This window comes from Alligator mississippiensis, chromosome 9 (genome assembly GCF_030867095.1).
Source record: "Alligator mississippiensis isolate rAllMis1 chromosome 9, rAllMis1, whole genome shotgun sequence".
NCBI classification, from domain to species: Eukaryota; Metazoa; Chordata; order Crocodylia; family Alligatoridae; genus Alligator; species Alligator mississippiensis.
This window is the reverse complement of record NC_081832.1, coordinates 18,590,430-18,614,592: the sequence shown is the minus strand read 5'-3', so window position 1 is coordinate 18,614,592 and position 24,163 is coordinate 18,590,430. Positions and strand designations below refer to the sequence as shown.

At 44.3% G+C, this 24,163-nt stretch overlaps 1 long non-coding RNA gene across 1 annotated transcript; it reads left to right on the top strand.

Moving 5' to 3' along the window:
* On the top strand, nt 1–23,039 carry LOC109282483 (uncharacterized). The gene is made up of 4 exons (XR_002089486.2): nt 1–3,168; nt 4,382–7,591; nt 20,352–20,497; nt 22,826–23,039. It is a non-coding gene; the product is annotated as an uncharacterized LOC109282483 (long non-coding RNA).
* Nucleotides 23,040–24,163: the final 1,124 nt, after the last annotated feature.

The window sequence follows — 24,163 nt, the reverse complement described above, 5'->3', positions numbered from 1 at the left end:
TTAAATGAAATAAAATGCTTCTTTCTAAAGATACCTTTATTTTAACCCCTTGGATTTGGAAATGCTAAGGTTTCTGACAAGGTGCTATCCCTCATGTAACACCCCTTCCTTGTAGACAGTCATGTTCCCCGACCTAAAACCACCCTGGGCCATGCGTTCTTCATCCTTTCTGGTGAAGAACCTAAGTTTAATATATTTCTGTGTGTATGGGTTTGGAAATGAAAACTCAAAATTTTTAGTTCTGATGATGTCCAAACAGAATATTTGACATGCTTCATTTCAGGCTTTTCCTCACCAAAATGAAAGGTCATCAGAACCATCACAATCCTGCAAACATTTTGATGCATTCTCAGGCAGAAAAAAATGTTCTGTCAGACTCTTCTGACCAACTGTAATAGTCATTTATCTGAACCAGCTCCCACTGAAACAACTGGGAGATTCCCATTGACTTCAAAATCATTCAATTTAGGCCTGACCCAATTCCTTTCCATCTCCACGGTCCAAATCACTCCTTCTAAATAGCTTAGAAAAGGGAATACAATTCTACTTATTTGTTTTATTCCCATGCTCCTTGGAAACAGGTTCATGAGGGCTCCAGTTTCAAAATGCCATTTTTAGGGACCTCTGGGGGGCTATGTTTATTAGGCTCTGCAGTGAGAGAACTTCCCCCTTCAGTAAAGTTTATAAGGCTCCATTTCTTTAGCTGATTAAAAGTTTAGGTTTACAATTGATCTATATAGTTTGGTCTTCTATACTGTAACTTAATATGCTTTTATGGTTGCACAGATGGGATTTCTATCCTCCTGGATCTCTGCTTCAATTGCTCTTCACCCTTGGATGTTCTTTTATTTAGCCTTGTTTGATTCTTCTCTGTAAAGTTCTGAGAGAGCCAGATTGGTAAAGACACTTAAAAGGGATTACAGTAGAGTTTTCTTTCTTGTTTTTTCTTCCTGGATTAGATATTTAGAAGCAAACTTTCAAAGCGTTATATGTGAGGTATCAGCCCTGTGATAACCATCTTCCCAATAAACTCAGTTGGAGTCATAAGACCAAATCACTACATAGAGGACTTTGAAAATTATAGTTAGTTAAAAGGTAGGCTTTGAACTCTACTGGTATACATTCAAAAAATTTTACTGTCCCTAAATTCTCTATACAACAATGAGCTATTACTATTAAAATCAACAAAATCATCAAAAAAAAAATCAAAAGCCTGTTTTTATCGTGTTCCTGTTCTCATGCCAAAATTTGTAGCAAAGCATGTTGTCATATTCACTTGTTTCACTGAATATAGTAGTGTGATAAATTATAAAATGTAAAATAATGAAGTGTGCCCAAAAATAACATTACAAAAGCAAATAATTCCCTCTAAAGTTCCCTGTTTACTCAGATTAGTCATTCAGTGCTAACTGTGCATATTTTCAATCTGTGGATAGTTTTCTGTATACACACAATTCTCCATGGACACATTCCTGCTCACGCCTGACCTCTGTTTTACATGATTTTAAGCTATTTTCCTCTTAAAATAAAGACATTCTCAGTGCATTTCAACAACATATTTAGCATGCCATTATTTTTTTCTCAAATCTCATTCCCTCTGAAACCCTGGCAGCTTGGAAAATGGCTAGTTCCTTCTCATTACCAGCTCTTTAAAAGAGAGGAAGAAGGGGAAGAAAAACAGCTTTACATCTTAAAGATTTCATTGCTGTTTTTTGCAACATTTTGAATTTCATAGTTGCTCAAAAACCTCCATTGATTACTGTGTCTAGTGCATATCTCACTGAGAGAGAAATAAAATAACTAACAGGAATACTTGAACTGAATCAAGAGATCAGTTATGCCACTAGAAATTGGAAACTCTTTGTGGAGTCGCATGCAGAGTTTGTATCTGCTAAAATCCACTGGTGATATACTAGGTGCTACTTCAGTGGCTGCTTCTACCAGGAATGAATTAGGCACAGCTAATATTATGCCCTTTAACCATTTTTTCACTTATCTCCCATTCTGCAAAGCACTTTACACATGCACTTAAGCCTTATTTGAGTCAAAGAAAGTCAAGGATCATGCTTCAGGACTGTGCTGAATCAGGGCCTGTTTGCTCCAGTGAATTGGGGCTACAGCACATGCTTAATTTTGAAGTCAGTATGGGTATTCATGTGTTTAAAATGTAATATGTGCTAAATGCCCTGCTGAGTTGCAATGAAAACCATGGTTAAGATTCTCCATGTATCCCAGCATTTCTGCATTTCTTTTCTGTTTTTGTTTTCACCACTCTAATTTCACAGTTTCAGTTCACTGCTAGTCTGTAACAACACCGTTTCTAAAATATCAAGAAAAGCATGTTTTGAAAGTGTCAATACAAATTTACAATCATTCTCATACTTATAGAAATTTTCAGTGAAGAGATATTAGAACAAATCTACCTTACAACATCTCTAGTGCAAATCCAGTGAAAACAATGAAATTGCACTCTTGTAAATGCAGGAACAATTTGGTTCGCTATCTTCGTTCCCCTCTGATTTGTTGTTGTGTCCTTTCAAGGAAGAGTTGCAGTAAATGGAGTCAAGGTTTCTACAAAATATTTTTTTATCCATCAGATCAGTTCATCTGGTTCAATGAATCTCCCATTTGGAGGGAAAAAATGAGGAGTGAAAGACAGGCAGGAGTCAGAGATTATTGAAACATGCTTTTTAGACATTTTCTTTTATTTAAGAGCTTGTTTTTTCTGGACTAAAGTGACCTTTCATTTTGAAATTTAAGTTTAATGTATGGAAAACAATTTAAATGGTCATTATTGGAGGAAAACAAAAAAGATTGACCAGATCTAAGGGGCAGGTTTCTGTTTGAATTTTTTTTAGATATTGTCTCTGTCTCAACATGGCATGGAAAAGTGTTTTTTTAATTTTGAAATTTTTTGTCTAAATTGGCAAATAATCTCCCATTGATTTTTCATTTTAATTTTTTAGATGTCCTCTGTGGAAATCCACAGAGCTGCTACAGGAGCCTGGGTGTGGACTACGTCCCCCTGCCCCAGCAGCAGGAAGCCCCAAACCCCCTACTCTGAGATTTGTAATTGGGGGCTGGGAGATCTGGCAGGCAGCTCCTGGGGGCAGGGAGCTCTCTCCTGCCCCCTCATGCATGGCTGACCGGGAGCAGATTTTTTTCCAGGTGAGGTGTCTACACAAGCACTACTGCACCATTACTAATCTGCAGGTAGCAAACATCAGTTTAGCCCCAGGAGTGGCGTGAGATGCACGGGTGTAAGCCCATCATGCCCCCCCCCCGAGCCCCCCCCAGTGACCCCCAGCGACCATAGAGTACCCTGCTGATGCCCAGTACTGCCGGAGGTAAGTGGGGCCCATGGTAGGAGGGACATAGCCCAGCTGCAGGGCAGCTAAGTGGAGCCAAGAAGGGCCTCGCCCCACCCCACCCCATCTCCTACTTGGCCCAGCCCCCCAGGGAAAGAGAGGGGAGAGAGAAGAGGGAGAGAGGGTACTTAACCAGTCCTTCTCCAGAAGATCAGGGTCCCTCAAACCCCCAGGTAGAGCCTCCCTTGACAGGAAGTGGCATGTTGCTGGCGGCGGGCCCACTGCGCATCCGCAGAGTTTAAAAGGGCCCGCCAACTGGAAAAAAACCCTCAGTTTGGCCCCAGGAGCGGCAGGAGATACACTGGTGTAAGCATGTCATGTCTCCACACTCCGAGGCCCCCCCAGCGACCGCAGCGCACCCCGCCAACCCCCAGCACTGCTGGAAGTAAGCGGGGCCCGTGGTGGGAGGGACATAGCCCAGCTGTGGGGAGGCTGAGTGGAGCCGAGGAGGGCCTCACCCTGCCCTGGTTCCTACTCCACCCAGCCCCCCAGGGAGCCATGCGAACAGGACACGCAAACAGGCGCGCTTCTGGGCCCAGCACATGAGTTAGCGTGGGAGTTTGTGCAGGAGGGTGAGTGGGAGGGCCCAAGGCCCTGCCTATGAGCCCCCTAGGGTAGGCAGTCCCAGCCGCAGCCACCCTACTAGCAGCTTCATGCAGATGGGCATATGCTGCAACCCAAGGGACAGTTTACACCCCAGGGTACTCAAGGAGCTGGCTAGAGTCATAGCTCAGCCCCTGGCATGGATCTCTGAGAACTCCTGGCACTCTGGTGTAGTGCCCAAAGATTGGAAGAAGGCCAATGTGGTGCCTATCTTCAAGAAAGGGAGGAAAGTGGATCTGGCAAAATATAGGCCTGTCAGCCTGACCTCTATCCCGGGGAAGGTCTTAAAAAAGATTATCAAAGAGCCCATTCTTAACAGACTAATCGATGGCAGCATCCTGAGGGATAACCAGCATGGGTTTGTTGCGGGTAGGTCTTGCTTAACCAATCTTATTTCCTTTTATGACTAGATGACCTATTACCTGGACAAGGGAGAAAAAATTGATGTCATATATCTTGACGTTAAAAAGGCCTTCAATCTGGTATCCCATGATCACCTCTTAGCAAAACTGGCTAACTGTGGCCTCGGCCTCACCACGATCCACTGGCCAGGCTGGGGAACTGGCTCCATGGTAGGACACAGAGGTTGAAGGAAGTCAGCCATCATGGTGCGCTGTGACCAGTGGGGTCCCTCAAGGCTCTGTCCTTGGGCCTACACTATTCAACATCTTCATTAATGATGTGGACATTGGTATCAGAAGTGAACTGGCCAAGTTTGTTGATGACACCAAACTCTGGGGTAAAGCGTCCACACCTGAGGACAGGAGGGTGATCCAGGCTGACCTTGACAGGCTCAGCAAATGGGCGGATGAGAACCTGATGGTGTTTAACACCGAAAATTTCCACCTTGGGAGGAAAAACCTGCAGCATCCTTATAGGATCGGCAGTGATACACTGGCTAGCACTATGGACAAAAGGGACCTGGGGGTCATGATTGACCACAAGATGAACATGAGCCTTTAATGTGATGCTGCAGCTAATAAAGCAAGCAAAATGCTGGCTTGTATCCATAGATGCTTCTCAAGCAAATCCCAGGACATCATTCTCCCATTGTACTCGGCCTTGGTGAGGCCACAGCTGGAGTACTGCGTCCAGTTTTGGGCTCCACAATTCAAAAAGGATGTGGAGAAGCTTGAGAGAGTGCAGAGGAGAGCCACGTGCATGATCAGAGGTCAGGGAAGCAGACCCTATGATGACAAGCTGAGAACCCTGGGGCTCTTTAGCCTGGAAAAGCGCAGGCTCAGGGTGATTTCGTGGGCACCTAAGTTTATCAGGGGTGCTCACCAGGATCTTGGGAAATGTCTATTCACCAGAGCACTCCAAGGGATGACAAGGTTGAATGGTCACAGACTCCTCCATGACCATTTTGGGCTGGACGTAAGGAAGAACTTCTTTACTGTCCAACCCCCCAAGGTTTGGAATAGACTGCCACTGGAGGTGGTTCAAGCACCTACTTGGAACACCTTCAAGAGACATTTGGATGTTTATCTTTCTGGGATCCTATGATCCCTGCTGACTTCCTGCCCCTGGGGCAGGGGGCTGGACTCGATGATCTTCTGATGTCCCTTCCAGCCCTAATGTCTATGAAATCTGTAACCAGCTCTGTGACCATGGGACTGACTCTGGGAAACCCTTATCTACCAGTGCCAGCTCCGCAACTGCAGGGCTGGTGCTGGGAGACCCTTCTGGAACAAGCTGTCCAGCCTCCACCCAGCTTGCAGAGTGGGGACTGGAAACTGTCCTCGTCAGGGACAATTAGGTGCTAGCTGCCCAAATGGCAGATCAGGGCAGGTGGCTGGGACCTGCCCCTCCCCTGCAACTCTTTCAAAGTGCCCTGCCCCTGATTGGGGAGCCAAGGCCAGGAGCTTTATGCTGCCGAGGCAGGGGGACAGTGTCCCTACCCCAGGAGCAAGCAGCCCCCTGGGGCTAGAAGACAGCTGTTTCCTAGTCCAGGGCTCCCCGCCAGCCCCTGCGCTAGCACCCAGGGGGAGCCTAGAGTTCCTCCCCAATGGCAACAAGTGCCCATTGCAAGGCAGTAAATCTTCTCCCTAATCCCTGCATGTGTAGACACCTGCCCAAAAGTGCCTACTCCAGAGTAGCTTACACAAGTGTAAACTTAGGCAGGATCAAATGCATGTGTAGATATGCCCAGCATCTTGTACAAGTTGGATCTAAGCAGCTCCTCAGTTACTTAATATAACTGGAAAAGCTTGGAACACGCCACCTTCATTATTAATGAATGCTCTTTATTTAATTTACATAGGGCACGTCTACACATGCATTTATGTGCAACTAAATTTACTGCACACTAAAACTAGTGCCAAGTCCCTCCAACCCTGCCATATGCCCCTGTGGCCACTGGGGGGGAGGGGAGCTCCATCCTCCAGCCACATGGCTGCCAGCGCTTAAGCAGCCACATTGAAACCAGAGTCAGTTCTCAGCACTTGGCAGACATCTTGAAAACTCTGATCCCTGGCCGGTCCCTTCCCTGCCCATGAGCCATGTGCCCAGTGCAGGGGCAGCATGTGGCAGCTCCCTCCTTGCCCACCTTGCCTCCCTATGGCAGGGCTGCTCCTGCCCCTGCTATTGATGACCAGCATCCCATGCTCCTGCTGACCATGGTGCTGGCCCTGCTGACCCCAGCAGTCCTCCCCACACCCGGGCCCCAGAAAAGCCACTTACCCACTAGCAGGGGCCAGGTACTGGCTGGCTGCAGGAGGCCCTGGGCGAGCCCCTCCTCCTGTACTTGTTACTTCAGCCTGCCTGCCCCACCACCCCCACAGCCCCTAGCCCCTGCCCACCCCTATCACCACTCTCAGGACACACACATGGTTGAAACAAAAAAAAGTTATTTCCCTAACAACACCCACCCCCATCCCTCCCTGCTCCACAAACAGAACCCCCTCCTATGATTGTAGTCAGTCATGGCTATCTACTGTGCCTGGAAGGCCTTGACCTTAATGTGTCACTGTCAGGCCAACCAGGAGTGCCCTTGCTCATGCATGCCACCCAATAGAGCCTCATAAATGTGGGCACTTGAGCACCCACCTCACATGAACTGCCTCTGCAGTTGACATAGGCCCAGAGCACCATGAAGTTGCCAACCTCCTCCCAGGACCAGTTGGGGGCCTGTACATATGCACAAGGCTGGGGCTCAATGGAGAGGATAATGAGGATGACATTCTTAGCCCATGCCTGTTCTCTGGGCCCCTACACAGCTGTCCACATGTGGCTGATCCTGGACAGCGCATAGGAGCGCTCAGGGGAGGTGCGCAAGCAAGGACTCGGAGCCATGCGGCAGAGGCACTTTACCACAGCACATGCTGGAAGGCTGGGAACAGCTGCAGCTGAGGATCAGTATTCAAGGATGGAGCTAGAAGGGGAGTTAAGAGTTCCTGGAGAAGAGGGAGGTGTAGTGCTTAGGGGGAATTACTGAGCCTGTGTAATGTCTCTCAGGGTCTGAAGGAAAGCCAGAGCTTTTGAGTTTTGTTTGTTCAATTGTTTGAGGTTTGCACACTCACATGTTTTGTTATTTGTCTTTTCTGTGGAAGGTTACCCAGGTAAAACAAACAGTCTGTAAATCCAACCATGGAGCTGACTGGCCTCAATAGGAAAGCTGGGTAAGTGACCCACTTTCAGTACGTTAGGCTCTTTGGCTTCCTATACATGTGCTTGTTAGCATTCTAATTGGTGTTTAGCACTAACCTTCTAAATTTAGTACTAACGTTCTAAATAGTGTTCAATTAATCTAGTTGGCTCTACGTTCTAATTAGAAAGCTGCAGTGTCACCACAGCATCATGTGTCTGAGGCCCCCACACATTTCAAAATGTCTGTGCAGTGCTTTAACTAAGCCTTATTGAATGATACTTAGATCACCAGTCCCACAACCATTTTTTTAAATGCACAGGGGTTTAATACACATGATGCTGGAGTGTTTTAATTAGAGCGGCTGCTTACCCCCCACTCCCCAACCTCCAAGCATGTGTATAGGTAGCCTTTAAAGTTAATCACATTGCTTAAGTGCTTTGTTTACTGAGATGGACTTAACCACAGGCATCATGTTAATGACCTGTAGTCACTATACAACAGGATGAGAAACCACTAACTGTCCAGCTGTGGCAACCCAAAACTCAGCATGGGCTAATTTATCCTGTTTTTTGGATAGATCACTACTAACTAGACTGCTACCAATGTCCAAGGCAGATAATTCAAAGCTAGCTTGGATTTCTCTGCGTGCTTTCCAACCTGCAGTGTAGGCATACCCTTTGTGTTTTGACATATGTACAAACATTACACTTGCCAAGATTAGGGCAATTTAAATGGCTGGGTGCATAAGCATTCACAGGACTTGTGTTATCTTAAAAATGGTGCCCCCAATCTGAAGTTAGTTCTTCTTCAACATGAACTAAATTTAGATTGGCATGGGGTTAAATTGATCTATCGAAGTTTATTCCAGGCTACTGAACATTTGCACACATTCACAGCATAGCCCCAGGGCTGGGAAGTCCAGCCACTCTCCACAGCCCTGAGGTTGTGCCATTTTTACCATTTTCCCCCCACCCCCCACCCTTGACTTGTTATTTTACCCCCTGTGGACCTAGTAGCCCCTCCCCCAGTGTACTTGTCTCTAAGTCCCTGTGACTTCTTCCAGCAAGCAGTGAATGCTTGCACATGCAGATCCTGACTCAGGTTTAGGAGGCTCCAACTAAGCTACCTAAACCTGAGCTGGGTCCTGAAAATGCTTGTTCACACCTTGTAAATGCCTCAACTGTGAAGGCAACCTCTTGATGGAAAGACACAATATAGGATAAAGGGAATAGCAGTTGTCTAAAAAAACTAAGTTGTGTTCCTTCCTTTCCTTAGCCCATACATTATGCTAACGGCATTAATAAGAATTAATGTAGGCTTGAAAGAATTATAACACTGGCCAATATGTCATCCCTTCAGGAAAGCCATGTCTTGCATTTGTCATGTTAAATAAAATCTCACTGCAAAGTCAAAGCTACTCCTAGAAGACTTCTCAAGTCAGAGAGGGAGACAAGACTGAAAGCTGCAAAAGGAAAGAGACAAGCAGAGAATAGGGGAAAATCTCAGCAGCAAAGGGCTGTTTGGAGATAGGAGAACTTGGCTTAAACCCTTTGTGCTCTTTAAAAGAAACTGAAGTTCTGAAAGTTTTTAAGTGTGATTTCACTGGAAATGAGACTATATAAAAATGTCACCCTCCTGTAAATCTGGATTAACTCCATGAAAATCACTGGAGTTGTATCAGATTTACACTGGGGTAACTCTTTGCCAAATTTAGCTTCCTGTGTATATTCAAGGTCACATTTGGTTTCTATTAAGACAAACCAAGCTTTTTACTAACTTTCATTCTAAGTACTAAGAATGAGTTGGACTTGAATCTGACCCATGCATTATAAAACAGAGCTGTTAGGAGAGGTGCAGGTGTAGGAGCTACTGGTGGGGTAAAATTTAAAGTTAGTGGGTTTGGAAATATGTAACTGAGGACAGAATCTGACCTTCAGAATCAAAATTTGCAAAGACTGAGACTAGGGTGGAGGGAGCAGTGTAAATAGAAAGTGTCAGTTGAGCCAATTTGCTCTTGGATTAAAAAGAAACAATAAATACAGAACCTGTGTGCTCTGGGCAATGGCAATGGCTATTTGGTAGCTGCAGCAGCTGCTATTTTTATGCCTCCCCCCTCAAGCCAGTGCCCAGTTACACTACTGGCAGAATCTCATAAAACCATTTTTAAAAACTACTTTTTAAACTGGCACAACACTATCTGAACTGAGCTTTAAATTGAAAGGAATTGCCTTGTGTTGTGGGGAGGGGATAGACTATTAAAGCAATATACAGGAGCCAACAGATTATAAGACTTCTGAAACTTCTTTTTCTTGGAGGAGCCAGTTGATTTTACTTTGCAGAGCCTAGTATTTACTTTGGAGGGGCAGTTCTTTGTGTTTCCCAAGTCAATCTTCCTGGAAACATTTTCATGTCAGAAAATTGTTTTTTCACCCTTTCCTTCTGAACTCTCACAAAAGTAACTTGAGCAAAACCAACCCCAGAGAAGTTTACTCAACTTTCAGCCACTCTCACCCTACTCTAGCACTAGGCTTTTGACTTTTGTAGCCGTTGAGTGACAGGTTGTCTGTCACAAAAAGAAGGGCCTCTTTCGTCACCATCCTTTCATTTTTAATCTACATCCACAGGTCGCTTCATATATTCCTTATTTTTGGCTCTCAAGGGGGAATCTTTTCATACATTCATTGTTAAAGAGAATGAGGTAGTCGATCAAATGCAGAAAAGCCTGAAAAAAAGCCTATCCCTATATCTTTGGATTCTAATTTTGATTCTCTAGTGTTAAGAAAGATCATCCGCTATGGAACAAGGTCAATGCAACAGCAGCGGCCTGGCCCACAGAGAGCTTCCATATGCCCTGCTATTAATCATACCATTTCTCGAAATGTACTGAACAACTTAGCTCTGGAAATATCATTAACAAGTAGCTAAGTGTTAAATTGCCAGGAATTTCCAGAATAAGGAGGGAAAGGAAAGGAAAGAGGAACAAAAAAACAACAAAAAAAGGGGGAAAGTTTCAAACTTTTTTTTACCCGAGCCAGGTTGAATTAGGGTAATTGTTCTCTTGCAAATACTATGGAGATTAATGAGGTCCACAGGCAGAGCCGGGAGAAAGAGAAATGTAAAGAACTGCAGTTTCCAAAAATACAGCTGCTACGATGCCATAGGGACAGATCAGTTTGAACATGTTCTTTCATCCCCCTACCAGGCACAACTTAACTTTTCTCATTACTGAAATGCTCAGGATCAAAATCTAATCACCAGTTTGCCCCAATCTAAATAGGCCCAGTTCCCCATCAGTACTGTTATAAACCCCAACTCAGTCAAATATTTAGGCATGTGCTTAAGACCACTTAAATTTAAGGCCTCTTGACCTTATCAGTGTCTCTGTAATGTAAAGCATTAGCAAGCTTTTCCCCGTTGTACTTTTCTCTTTGGCATATTTGATATTGATATTTGATACAGCATTCTTGCAAGCAAGTTAAGGAAGTATGGGTGGGACAAATGGACTGTAAGGTGGATAGAAAAGTGGCTGGATCATCTGGCTCAATGGGTAGTGATCAATGGCTCGATGTCTAGTTGGCAGCTGGTATCAAGTGGAGTGCCCCAGGGGTCAGTCCTGAGGCCAATTTTGTTCAATATCTTCATTAATGAGCTGGAAGATAAGATGGAGTGTGCACCCTCAGCAAGTTCACAGATGACACTAAGCTGGGGGGAAGCAGAAGATACGCTGGAGGGTAGGGCTAGGATTCAGAGTGACCTAGACAAATTGGAGGATTAGGTCAAAAGAAATTTTAATGAGGTTCAATGAGGACAAGTGCAAAGTCCTGCACTCAGGACAGAAGAACCTCATGCACTGCTACAGGCTTGGGACCAACTGGCTAAGCAGCAGCTCTGCAGAAAAGGACTTGGAGATTACGTTGGACAAAAAGCTGAAGATAAGTCAATAGTTTGTCCTTGTTGCCAAAAAGGCTAACAGCATACTGGGCTGCATTAGTAAGAGCGTTGCCAGCAGATTGAGAGAGGTAATTATTTTCCTCTATTTGGCACTGGTGGGGCCATATCTGGGGGTGCCTATACATGAGCAGCAAGGCTGCTCTGACACACTGTAATTAGAGTGCATTGGAGCAGGCTCAATTAATTGAATCTGATGGAGCGTGGTAACTACCACACTCCAGCAGACTCCAGCGTCTCATGTTTCAGTGTTCTTGCACTTTAAAATGGCAGCGGAGGTGCTTTAACTAAAGCTCATCGAATGAGCTTTAGTTAAAGCAACCTGCTGCCATTTTTAAGTGTGGGGAGACTGATACAAAAGCTGTTAAAGGTGCTTTAATTAGAGCAGCTCTTGGAGCCTCCTCCCCAACTCCTGGAGCATGTGTATAAATGCCCTGGAGTACTGTGTCCAGTTTTGGACCCCCCCACTGGAGATAGGATGTAGACAAGTTGGAGAAAGTCCAGAGGGGGGCAACAAACATGGTTCGGGGGCTGGGGCACATGACTTACAAGGAGAGGCTGAGGGAACTGGGCTTATTTAGTCTGCCAAAGAGAAGACTGAGGGGGGGATTTCATAGTAGCTTTTAACTACCTAAAGCTTGGTTCCAAAAAGGATGGAGCTAGACCAGGGGTGGGCTATTATTTTGGCTGGAGGGCCGCTTCATAAGTTTTGGTGAGCTGTCAAGGGCCACATGGTAGCCCTGCCACTTGACAGGTACCCTGCCCCCTGGTCTCCATCTTTGGACCAGAAGTCCCACCTCCCTAACCCCTTTGCCACTGGAAGTCCCTCCCCTTGCCCCTAGAAGTACTCCTTTTTAGGGGGTTGCCATTTTGGAACCAGGAAAAACCAAATCATATACTAAAAGTCAAACATCTACTATAATGTATTTTAATTTTATTTTCAAAAAATATTTTTGTCCTGTGCATTTGCATAGTGTATATAGAGGTGATAGCATAATAGCTCAAAAATAAAGTCCTATCCTTGTATTTTGTGTGTGGGAGGGAGGAGCGTGTGTGTATGGTGGGCTGGGTATGTGGGGGGTTTGTGAGGGGGTGTGGCTCTGTGGGGCATGTAGGATATGTTGGGGGTGTGGGCATGTGTATATGTGGGAGGGTTGTGGGGGGCTGTGGGGTTTGTGGAGTGTGAGGGATAGTGGTGGGTGTGGGGACCCCCCACATGCCTCCCCCCATGGTACACAGCCCCTGCCACTGGCAGTGGCAGCAACAGCTGGTGTTGGGCCCTCAGAGTGCTCATGGTCCACACAGGTGCTCCCACTAAGTGGCGCACAGCTCTAGCCAGTACCGGGGGCTTCACGTGGTGGCAAGGAGCAGAGCCAGTCTGGCCCTCCCGTATCATGCAGAGCTCATGTGCAGCTCCTGGGACACAGGCGCCATGGGGGAAAGCCCTGTGTGATGGAGCCAGCTGCTGTTGCCACACCCTGCCACCATGTGCAGCTCACAGGAGTCTTCTGGAAATGGCAGGGAACCCTGCTGCAGCAGGGACACAAGGAGGAGTGACTGGAGGCCAGGGAAGCTGAACAGGCCCCTCCACAGAGGCAGCGGTGGCCCCACCCAGAAGCTATACATGCTAGCCTGTGCAGGAGGGTGGGAGTGAAGAGCGTGGGAGGGTGGTGGGTGGGAGTGAAGAGTGCAGGCTGGGCAGGAAGGTGGAAATGAAGAGTGTGGGCTGGGCAGCATACAATTAATTGGTGGGTGTCTGCGGCCAGATGAAACCACCTGGTCGGCCAGATCCAGCCTGCAGGCCATATTTTGCCCTCCCCTAAGCTAAACTGTTCTCGGTAGTGGTAGATGGCAGAACAAAGAGCAATGGTCTCAAGTTGCAGCAAGGGAAGCTTAGGTTGGATATTATGAAAAATGTTCTCGCTAGGCGGGTGGTGAAGCATTGGAATGAGTTACCTGGAGAGATGGTGGATTCTCCATCCTTGGAGGCTTTTAAGGCCCAGTTCAACAAAGCCCTGTCTGGTATGATCTAGTTAGGGATGATCCTGTTTTGAGCAGTGGGTTGGACTAGATGACCTCCTGAAGTCCCTTTCAACCCTAATTTTCTATGATTCTATGATATTGTACTTCTGTCTTGGCATATTTGTTTTGACTTATGTAAATTTACATGATATCAATATACTATACTATATTGTTTATAATATATACAATATTATCCCTATGCATGGGTAAGCAGACTGGGTGACTATATATAAGCCAACTGTTAGAACGGTGGGGGCCAAACTTTTTGGTAGATGTATTGCATATTAGCACCACAACCTCCCTGAGTCCCACTCAGATCCTTCTCCCTCATCTGAGGTACTGCTCATGTTTCTGCTCCCTGCCTAAGCTGTTGCTCTGCTTTCTGCTTCCTTCCTTGTGCTCCCTCCTTGATCTGATGCTCTGCTTTCTGCACCTAGCTTTGTCTGCCACTGTGTTGTCCCAGCCTGCTGCATGCCACACACAGAGGCTGCCCATGCCACTTGTGCTACAGCTTAGCCACCTCTAGTTTAGAATATGGACCTGGGGACTAAAAAATTTAAATCTGATGTCAAAAGGGAGTTTTGCCATTGATTTCAAAGACCCCAGAATTTTGTCCCTAGATTTTATTCCTGATTCTGCCACTAGTTGTGAAGAAGTGATAATTTGAGAAAATTATCCAGGAGCACATCTGTGGGGGACCAGCAGGGGGGATGATGCTCAAGGGCAACCAGCATGGGTTCATTAGAGGCAGGTCCTGTCAAACCAACCTGATTGCCTTCTATGGTCAGGTCACAAAATCCTTGGACGCAGGTGTCATGGTGGATGAGTCTTTCGGGACTTCAGGAAGGCCTTTGACACTGTCTCCCACGCCATTCTCATTAAAAAGGACTGTGGCATTGATGCCTACACAGTCAGATGGGTCACAAATTGGCTAGGGGACCACACCCAGAGAGTGGTGGTGGATGGGTCATATTTGGCCTGGAGGGATGTGGGCAGTGGGGTCCCCCAGTGCTCAGTCCTCGGGCCCGTATTGTTCAATTTCTTTATTAGCGACTTGGACAAGGGGGGTGAAAAGCACCCTGTTCAAATTCGCTGATGACACCAAGATTTGGGGTGAGGTGGGCATGCTAGAAGAGAGGGACAGGATACAGCTAGACCTGGACAGGTTACAGGGATGGGCGAATGTGAATAGGATGGGATTAATACTGACAAGTGCAGGGTGCTGCACTTGGGCAGTAAGAACCAGCAGCATACCTACAGGCTGGGGAACTCCCTGCTCAAAAGCACAGAGGCAGAAAGAGATCTTGGAGTCATTATCAATTCTAAAATGAACATAGGCCGCCAATGCGAGGACACAGTCAGTAGAGCTAACTGCACCTTGTCATGTATCCACAGATGCATCACAAGCAGGGCCAAGGAGATGATCCTCCACCTCTATGCGACACTGGTCAGGCCACAGCTGGAGTACTGCATCCAGTTCTGGGCACCACACTTTAGGAGGGATGCGGCCAGTATTGAGAGGGTGCAGAGGAGGGCCACTCTCATGATCAGGGGGCAGCAGAGCAGACCCTACGAGGCGAGGCTACAGGACCTGAATCTGTTCAGCTTTCACAAGAGAAGGCTGAGAGGGGATCTACTAGCCGTCTATAAACTTACCAGGGGGGAATGGGTGAGACCCTGTTCCCCCGAGCACCTCCCAGAGTAACAAGGAACAACAGCCATAAGTTGATTGAGAGTAGGTTCAGGCTAGACGTCAGGAGGCACTACTTCACAGTCAGGGTGGCCAGGATCTGCAAACAGCTTCCAAGAGAAGTGGTGCTGGCTCCTGCCTCAGGGGTCTTTAAAAGGAGGCTTGATAATTACCTAGCTGGGGTCATATGAACTTAAGCTTATCAGGGGTCACACAAGTCCAGTATTCATTCCTGTCCAGGGCAGGGGGTCGGACTTGATGATCTGCTCAGATCCCTCCCGACCCTACAACTATGAACCTATGATAATCTTGCATTTTGTCTCAGCTTGTCCAACTGTAAAATGGGGATAATACAGTGTTGCACAGAGATGTGTGTTGCATTTGTGTTTGTAAAGCTCTAGGTGCAGATAAAAGATGTGACAAATAAAATATTATAAAACTGATTCCGCTCCACCTCACATTTGCTAGGAAGGAAGAGGCACTCAGCCTTCAATGTTGTGCTGTATCTGGAATGTGTCAAATGTTATCAGTTGTTCTTTGATATGTCATACGGCTTGTACAATTTTAGGTTAAGCCACTGATACAAAATATAGTAATTTAGAAAAGAGTTACTCTGGTTGTGAAATAACTGTCTGGATTCAAGCTCTCTTGGACTCTCCAAAAGTAATATTCCCTATTAATATTAGAAGTGCGTGTACTTGTTGCACAATTTACCGCCAGGACAAGAAACATTTTAATTGTTACCTAAAAGATGCAGTTTAGTTCAATGAAATTCATTATTCCTTAAACCAGGGTTATAAGAGCAGCAAATCCAATTTTAGCTGCTGTTTTGATTCTATAGGTGGGAACTGGACTCTGCTGTATTTAGTGGATGAGAAGATGTGTTGTTGGGGAAAGGTCAGAAGCTAACTAGTGCAAATGTCAACACTCAGTGGATGGGACACTTAAGCAGTCAGTTTAAATGACTCTGGCATTTTACCTGCAGCTGCCTCTGCACACAGAACTTGTCATTTTAAATCTTCATTTAGTAATTTTCTGTTCTGTGACTGTAGGGTATGCAGTTGGATCCACAGAAGTATAATATTCTGACAGCTGTTTCCTTTGCTAGCAGTTTATTTAAGCACATTATTTGGTGTAATTTAGACCTCATTCAGATCTGTTTCAGGAACTTAAAAAGACTCTCATGTCTCCAACTGCCTGTCTGTCTGTCTGGTACTACCCCTATCTTCTCACAGCTCCTAGCTCACTGCTTTTTTTCAAGCATCAGTTAATCAAACTCAGAAAGGAAAGACATGGTTTCAGAATAGCTTTAACCCTTCCATGGACACCAGGAAAACTCTAGACACAGAAAGTGATAAGAAGTAAATGCTGTTTTTGAGATTAGCTATGAAAATACATTACTTCTATTTGCAAAGGGCTGCTCTGGAACTTGGATTGAATTACAATTGTTTGAATGAAATCATGCATTTTAAATGAGAACCATCTGGATGTCCTCCTTTTTTATAAGACTAGGCTCTAGAACTGTCTATAGATGCACCATAGAGACCGTTCAAAGATGTATGCTATAATAAGGATGATGTGGAACAGGGAAATAGATTGCCCTTAGCCTTAGCTAGTTTGCAGAATGCTTTGCCATCATCCTTGTACACACAACAGAAGAGTAAGAGAGAGCTGCATGCCCAGATGTGCTCTCAGACCACACATCACCCAAGAGGAGTAAGAAAAAGGAAGCACCTAAATGACTTTTGCAGATCTTTGTGTTTTATTAGTCTCTGCAGGCAGAGTTGCAGGCAAAGTGGGTTGCAAATAAGAGCCAATTCTGATTGAAACCAAACCTTTTCTGAGGTCTGAACAGATTTAGTAGCAATCTCCTCTGAATGCCTTTTGTGTCTCAGTGGAGCTAAACTGAACCCTCTGCAGTGTATTGTGCATGGACTCATTTGGATACAGCTAGTTCACAAACTGGGCCTGTATAGGTGTGTGGTTGGAGGGAGGATCATAACCTATTTTTTTCCTTTGAGCACTGGATGAAACTCAAAAAAGCAAAGTTGTTTCTTAGAATTAGAGTTCCCAACCAATCTGAGTTCCCACATTGAAGAAAACAGCCAGAAGTCCTGCTTTTATACCTTCTCATCCTCATCTCAAGAGATATTTGCACTCTGTGCCCCAGCTGAGTGAAGCGTCAGCCTTCCTGTCTGAACCTGTGTATGCAGCAGGTGTGGCTGACATTAGTAATAATAATGTGGCTCAGCAGTAAGAGATATCAATCTCCCAGAAGTAATTAAATTAACCAAGCTTACGTAGGCAGTTACCACACATACTTTGGATTTTCAAGCTCGCTTCCAAGATCTCTTGTTGATTATAAGCTGCAGGGGGGAAAAAGGAGGCTCCGGATGACTGTCCTGAGCAGAAAGCACAGTTGTCCCATGAGTCAAAGTAGTGTTAGCAGCTATCTAAGAGTTGTCAAAAGGGATGACAACTCTGAGAACCAGCTTTCAGGGAGCAGTGAGTGTGACTCTAGACAATGTTTGGATGTGGGATGAAGTGCTAACAAGTCTTTCCAGGTCAAAATTACAACCTCTCCCTCCCCCTACACACACACACACACACATACACTCCTTCCCAGTATTAGTGCACTGTATCTAATCTGTGGGGATCTTCTTTGGTTTTTAATGTACTGTGTAATGGTTACCCATGTGTTTGGTAGTTAGAGAAGGTAGGGCAGACTTAGTCAATAATTCAGTGCCACTTCCATAAATCCTCCCCTCCTTTGTAACATGATAAGGCTCACTCACCATAAGGGGACTAGTTGCTGGATCACTGTATCCCAATAGCTCCGAATAACCTTGTTTTAAAGACCAACATTTCTTTCTGGGTTTGAAAACAAGCTATCAACAAAATCTTAGCTCTCTATGCCAACTCTGTGAATCACTAATAATAGAGTCTTTTGGCTCTGCACACACCTTGTTTGCCAAACAGTCACTGATCTCTTCTCCACAATGTTTCTTGCAGGTGTCAAACTGTAGTGAATAGAACAGATAAAATGAGCATCCTTAACAGGGTAATCCCTTTATCTGTGACACAGCTCTTCTAGCTCAAGAGACAATCCAAAACTAAGACCATGTCTATCCTTTGTGACGGTTCACAATGGGGAGGCAGGGGAAAGTGTGGGGTTCTTCTGAGTAATGCTTTCCCTCTTGGGGTCAGCCCGTCCTATCCTGCAGAACCTGCAGCTGCAGAGGGCCCTGAAGCCAAAGGGCTGTGCCCTGCTTGCACCCCACTGCCTGCACCATGTTTAAAGGGCTCGATGCAAGCAGGGAGGCCCTTCCCGGCTGAGTGGGGCAGTAGTTCCCGGCTCCGCTCCTGGCCATGGGGAGGTAACCCAGGTGTCCCCAGCAGGTGCTGCCCCCACCCCGCACCCTGCACAATAAAGCCCATGTGTGCACAGCCTGGCCCCAACTATTTTATTTCAGTAAGTTTATATTGCAATTAACCGCAATTTTGATTTTTCAATGGATCGGGGACCCCAAAACTATATCTTGCACAGGGCCCCAAAACTTGTGGGCCAGCCCTGTTTCCTCTTCACCTGAAGTAGAAGGGGACTGAGAAAAATAGATTATCCTTGCCTTCCTGGAGCTGTTTGGTGTCCCCTTCCCACTCAACTTCAGGCCGCTCAGTGGGAGCTTTGCTTCTAACTTCAGTAGGAGTAAGACCGAACCTCTGAGTTTATTCCTGCAAATACAGGTATAAGAAAGATTAGATTTCATTCACTTCCCGACCAGAGTGAGAGTTAATGCAAGGGAGGGGGAGCTAGGATTCTGCAAGGGGAGAGCAGCTGTAAACTGCACTCAGGGCCTTCTGGAGTCTCACCTGAATCAGTGAATCCTAGCTAGCTAGGAACTCTCCTTTGGTAACAATGCTTTGTTAAGGACTGTGGGAGGTGGTTCCCAGACATTATGCCTCAAATTCCATCCAATTAGGCTTTCTACTGCAAGGCCTCTGTGATAGGATACCAGTGCTTTAGCAGGACCAGGGGGCAACCGTCCTGGGTGCCAAAGCAAAGGGGCACCAACCAGTGTTGCCCAACTGGGGCAGGGCACAGGACAGAGCTGTGATTTGCTCCTTTTGGGGGGTACGGAGACAGGGGGAGAGCGGCTCCTGCTGCTGTGTGCACTCTCAGGCAAGCTTGGGGGGGGGGGGGGCACATGTCCCCTGGATCTGTGCACAGGGTGAGGGTGGGCTGCTACTGCAGGCTTCACCCTGGGTGCCAGACTTCCTTGCCACAGCACTGCAGCATATACTAGAAGAAAGCTGCCTTATGAGAAGATCTAATCCCAGCCATGGTTTTCTTTTTTCTCCAAATAGGGCTGAATCATTAATTACACAATTGTGTAAGCTGGCTGGAGTAATTATGACAGAACTATATAGTACCTGAATACACAGTTCTATTAAGATCAATATGCTTGTGAAATCAGAAGGATTTTTCCACGATTTTGTTTAGAAAGAAAGACAGAAAAAAATTCTGAAAATAGAAAGCCACAGGTTTTTTTTTTCCTTTCTTAATTTTGCTTTGCTTTATTATACACAGATTTAAAAAAAACAAACTCAAAGCATTTCTGTGCTGTCAGTGAAACATTTTAAATTATGAAAATGAATGTTTTCTGGAATTTGCACATAATTTTAAAACCTTCAGTTGTCTTTGCTAATTCTTCAAGGGAAGTTCTCTCTCATTACACAAGTCTCTACAGAGCAACATTTTCCAACACAGAACCTACTGCTGTCCTATAAAATATGGTATTTGATCAAAAGCATATAATTAATAAACTGCCTCAGCAGTTACAACATTGTCTAATAAAGAATAAACTTTCAGAGGTATATGAAATCCCAGTGCAATTTCACTTCCTGAACATTTAACAGAAAATATATTAAAGAAAATAAAATCAATAATTCATATGTAAATTCATCACACTTGAACATTTACAAGTTGCTACACGTGATCTGGGAGTGTCCTGCTAATGCATTCTAAGGAATACTATCTATAGTCTACTTGATAATAAGTACAGTTATATTCCTTGCTGATCTCTCTCTCTCTCTCTCTCACTCTCACTGTCTCTCTCTCTCTTTCCTATAGGGAACCTTATTGAATAATAGGCTCAAATAGTTGTGCTAAGAACTGGACGGTAAGCCCAAGGATCTGTCTTATCATCAGAAATGGAAAGAAAGCTGCTGTTGTTGACAGGCAATGGTGCTGTAAATGATTTGACAAATCTTGAAAAGGTAAAGATTATTTTGAATGAAAAAAGGAGGAAATCTCAGAGCTAGGGCAGTCTTTGTTTCATGATTTGTTGATCAGCTCTAATAAATGGAGATCATGTACTTTGGGTGACCAGTCACACAAATCAAGTGGAGAGCTGATAAATAAATTCAATGAGCAGATCACAAGCAAATAGGCTGTAATTTGTTTGCATCAGTTATTCATTGAACAGATGTGAATAATGAGCAAATTTGTTAAAATTACTATGCCCATGCACATTTTGAACAGAAAAAAGGATAAATTGATTGAATAAGTTGGTTATAATGAATAACTCAGCCAGCTATTCTAGTTATTACAGATACTAATGACTCTTCTAGTTACCTGGTTTGCAGAATGCTGAGTTTTAATGATGCCTACTGTATAGGCAACATGAAATATGATTTTTTGAAAATTTACTAAAACGTTAAACTGTAACAGGATAAATGCAATTAAGCTAATAAGTTTTTACAAGGTAACTCACAGTAAAAAGCATATTCTTATTGTAAGCATGTGAGTAAACTGATTAAAGTCACTGATGTTAATATGTTTGCAGTTAAGCATAAGCTTAAATGATTTTCTAAATTAAGACCTTGCTCCGTGAGCTCGTATTTACATTTACATTATATACATATATACACACACACACACACACGCGCACATATATGTGTGTGTGTGTGTGTATGTGTGTGTGTGTGTGTGTATTACAGAAACATCTAAGGGATAATATAGAAGTAAATCTAAATTAGTGAGAACTTGACCTGAGTCTCTGCATAATATTCAGAATAATAACCCCTTCTGCATCAAAGAGATTCTAGCTGAGGCCTTGGAGGTTGTATTTTTCTCAGGGGCCATTGTGTTTGTGATCCACAAAGCTGTCTCATCAAGTAATTGAGCGCTATGCTGCCTCTGGGATGTGTCAAATTATGCCTTTTTTTTTTTTTAAAGACCATAAAATAAGAGTTTGAGGGGGCTTTTTAACATAGGAAGCATAACCAAAAAAATTGTTTTCTATGTCAAATTGTGCAGATAAAGAAAAAAGTCTTCTTCCTTTCTCCTTAAATAATGATGATAGGGATCAGAAGCAAGAGGTGAATGCTGTAGAGGGAGGGGACACAAAAAGGAATTTAAATGCATGCACAACTCCTGAAACAGACAAAGGATAATTACAAGTTAGACATGACATAGGTGAAATGGCTTTGCTCTTAAGGAAAACAAGACAGGGAACACAGTGTGATCATTTAGTCTCCACACCCTATGTCTTCCAAGCCTACACCATAGAGCTGTATAAAAGGGTTCACGCTGCAAAATGACTGATCAGCAAGGCACTGAAGCTTATGCTTAAGTCCTTTTGATGTTCAGTGTCTGGTTAAGTGCTTTTCTGGGATGGGTTGTCTGATATTTAACAGTCCCTTAAATGTAATTTTTTGGGGCTGTATAGTTTTAATATTGTTATTCATTTATGGCAAAGCAAAGATTAGATAAGCTGACATTCATATAAAATCACTTGACTCCAAGAGTTAAGGCTTAAAAAAAAGCTTTCTGATCGTTTCAGATGTTTGTACCTCACAAAGGCGAGGACTACATATAAATATATGAGTAAGCCATTCACTAATCAGTGGATTAATTAATCCAGTGGTAGTAGCCATTATTGTTCCCTGCTTTTTGTAGAGCCTTATCACAGTCCTTACTTAGACAAACCCTCCTCATACCTTTGCTTTGTCAACTGTCTGGCATTTAGCAGATGTGATTTTTTGTTTTGTTTTGTTTTGCTCTGCTCTTATTTCCCATTTCTTCCTTGATCATTGCTTTGTAGTATGTGTCCATTTGACCAAAAATAAATGCATACCTTACCATTTGTCAAGTTTAACTTGAAACTTATTATTTTTTAATACAAAATTGCATAGTGATACTTATTGGTTCATTTACCTATTTTTATCTTTGCCCCCTCAAATGAGGTCTCCCACTTCACCTTTCATTAGCACTCACAGTTTTGTGTCATCTGAAGATGTGCACACTTCACTTCATATGTCCTTCCTCTAGGTCACTGATGCATGAACAAGCCCCAACCTCAGACTGTTTCCTGGGGTACTCCACTTTTCACCTCCCACTACTGCCCCATCTGTATCCATTTACCACTACTTTCTAACTTGTCTAACCTCAGTTTCCAAGTCTTTTTTTTTTTTTTTTTACCCAATTGAGAATTTCACTATCAACGCCAGACTTATTAGCCTTAAGTCTTTTATGCAATACAGTATCACAAAAAGCCTTGTGGAAGTCCAAGTCAATTATGTCTGCTGTTTCACCCCTGTCAGGTCTTATTGTCACCTCCTTTCCGAGAAGTTAATCATATTTGCTAAGGATGACCTACTCTACATAAACCGATGCTACTGACTGTCCTTGGATAAGACTACCTGTTCAAGAGCACTCACGGTTTTTGGCTAGCATCCCCCCCCAGTACTGAGCTAATGTATTAATTCATCTCTCAGTGCCCTCCAATAAACATGGCTCTGTTCATCATCCTATGTTGTTTTGTCTTCAGTGTGGAATTGATTGTTTGTTTTATATCTAGAGGTCTCAACCAAGATCAGGGCCCTATTGTGCTGCACTTGTACAAACATACAGTGAAAGACAGCATCTGCCTAGGGAGCTTACCTAAGCAGACAAAGGGTAAGAGGGGAATCATGGGCACACAAAGAGGGGAGGTGACTTGCCCAAGGTTGCACAGTAGGTCAGGAGCAGAGAGATATGAATAGAGGCCAGGTTTGTTGATGTCCACTAGACCATGGTGCCTCATCTGATTAGCATCTCTCAGACTGGCTCCGCTCTTTTGTCTGCAAAAAAGCCTGTAATGCCTTTGCAATGGTCTCCTACTGCACAGGGGAAATGAGCAATAAGCTTATGTATAGTGTTAACTTATGTCATTAGCAAAGGCTACTAAAAGGCAGATAAAAGCAGCAATTCAGCAGAGGGAAGGCACTGCTGAATGTGAGTTTGGGGACAGAAAGCAGATTGGGTAACATCCCATGCAACTAAAAATGTTAGTTCAACTCATAGCAAAAAGAGGAAGTAGAAACAATGAGCAAGAGCTCATGGGACAAATGGACTAAATAGTTAATTTTCAGAGGTGCAAGCCACTGATGCTTTCAGAAATTGGGTCATAGTAATATTAAAAAGCCCTTTCTTTCCCCCCATATCTGTCAGCATGCCTCAGTGAGGACTTGCAACTCATCTATAGGCATCCTTTGAGGAGACAGCAGTAATCATGGATCAGTTTATCTTTGATTTAGACAAACAACCTCTAAAGCCTTGGCTACAGCTATCCAACTGAATTTGATTCTGTGATACAATCCAAGCAATGATTTGAACCAATGCTCCTGATACAAATTAAACCACTTAGCTACCACATTCTTTATGATGGAAACAGATAATCTACTAATCTTAAATTTGATGTTTTAAGCCCAATTTATCCCAAGACCCCTTATCCAGGTAATGTCCTGTGGAAGGAATTATGAACTGAGAACCACAGACTGAGGAGGAAGGTGGGGGAGGGAAATTAGGTGCTTTTAGCTGTTGTTTTGACCATCTGAAAAGCACTAAACCTGTGAAGGTCTGCCATCTTCATCCGTCTCCCACCCTGCCCCCACCCAGCC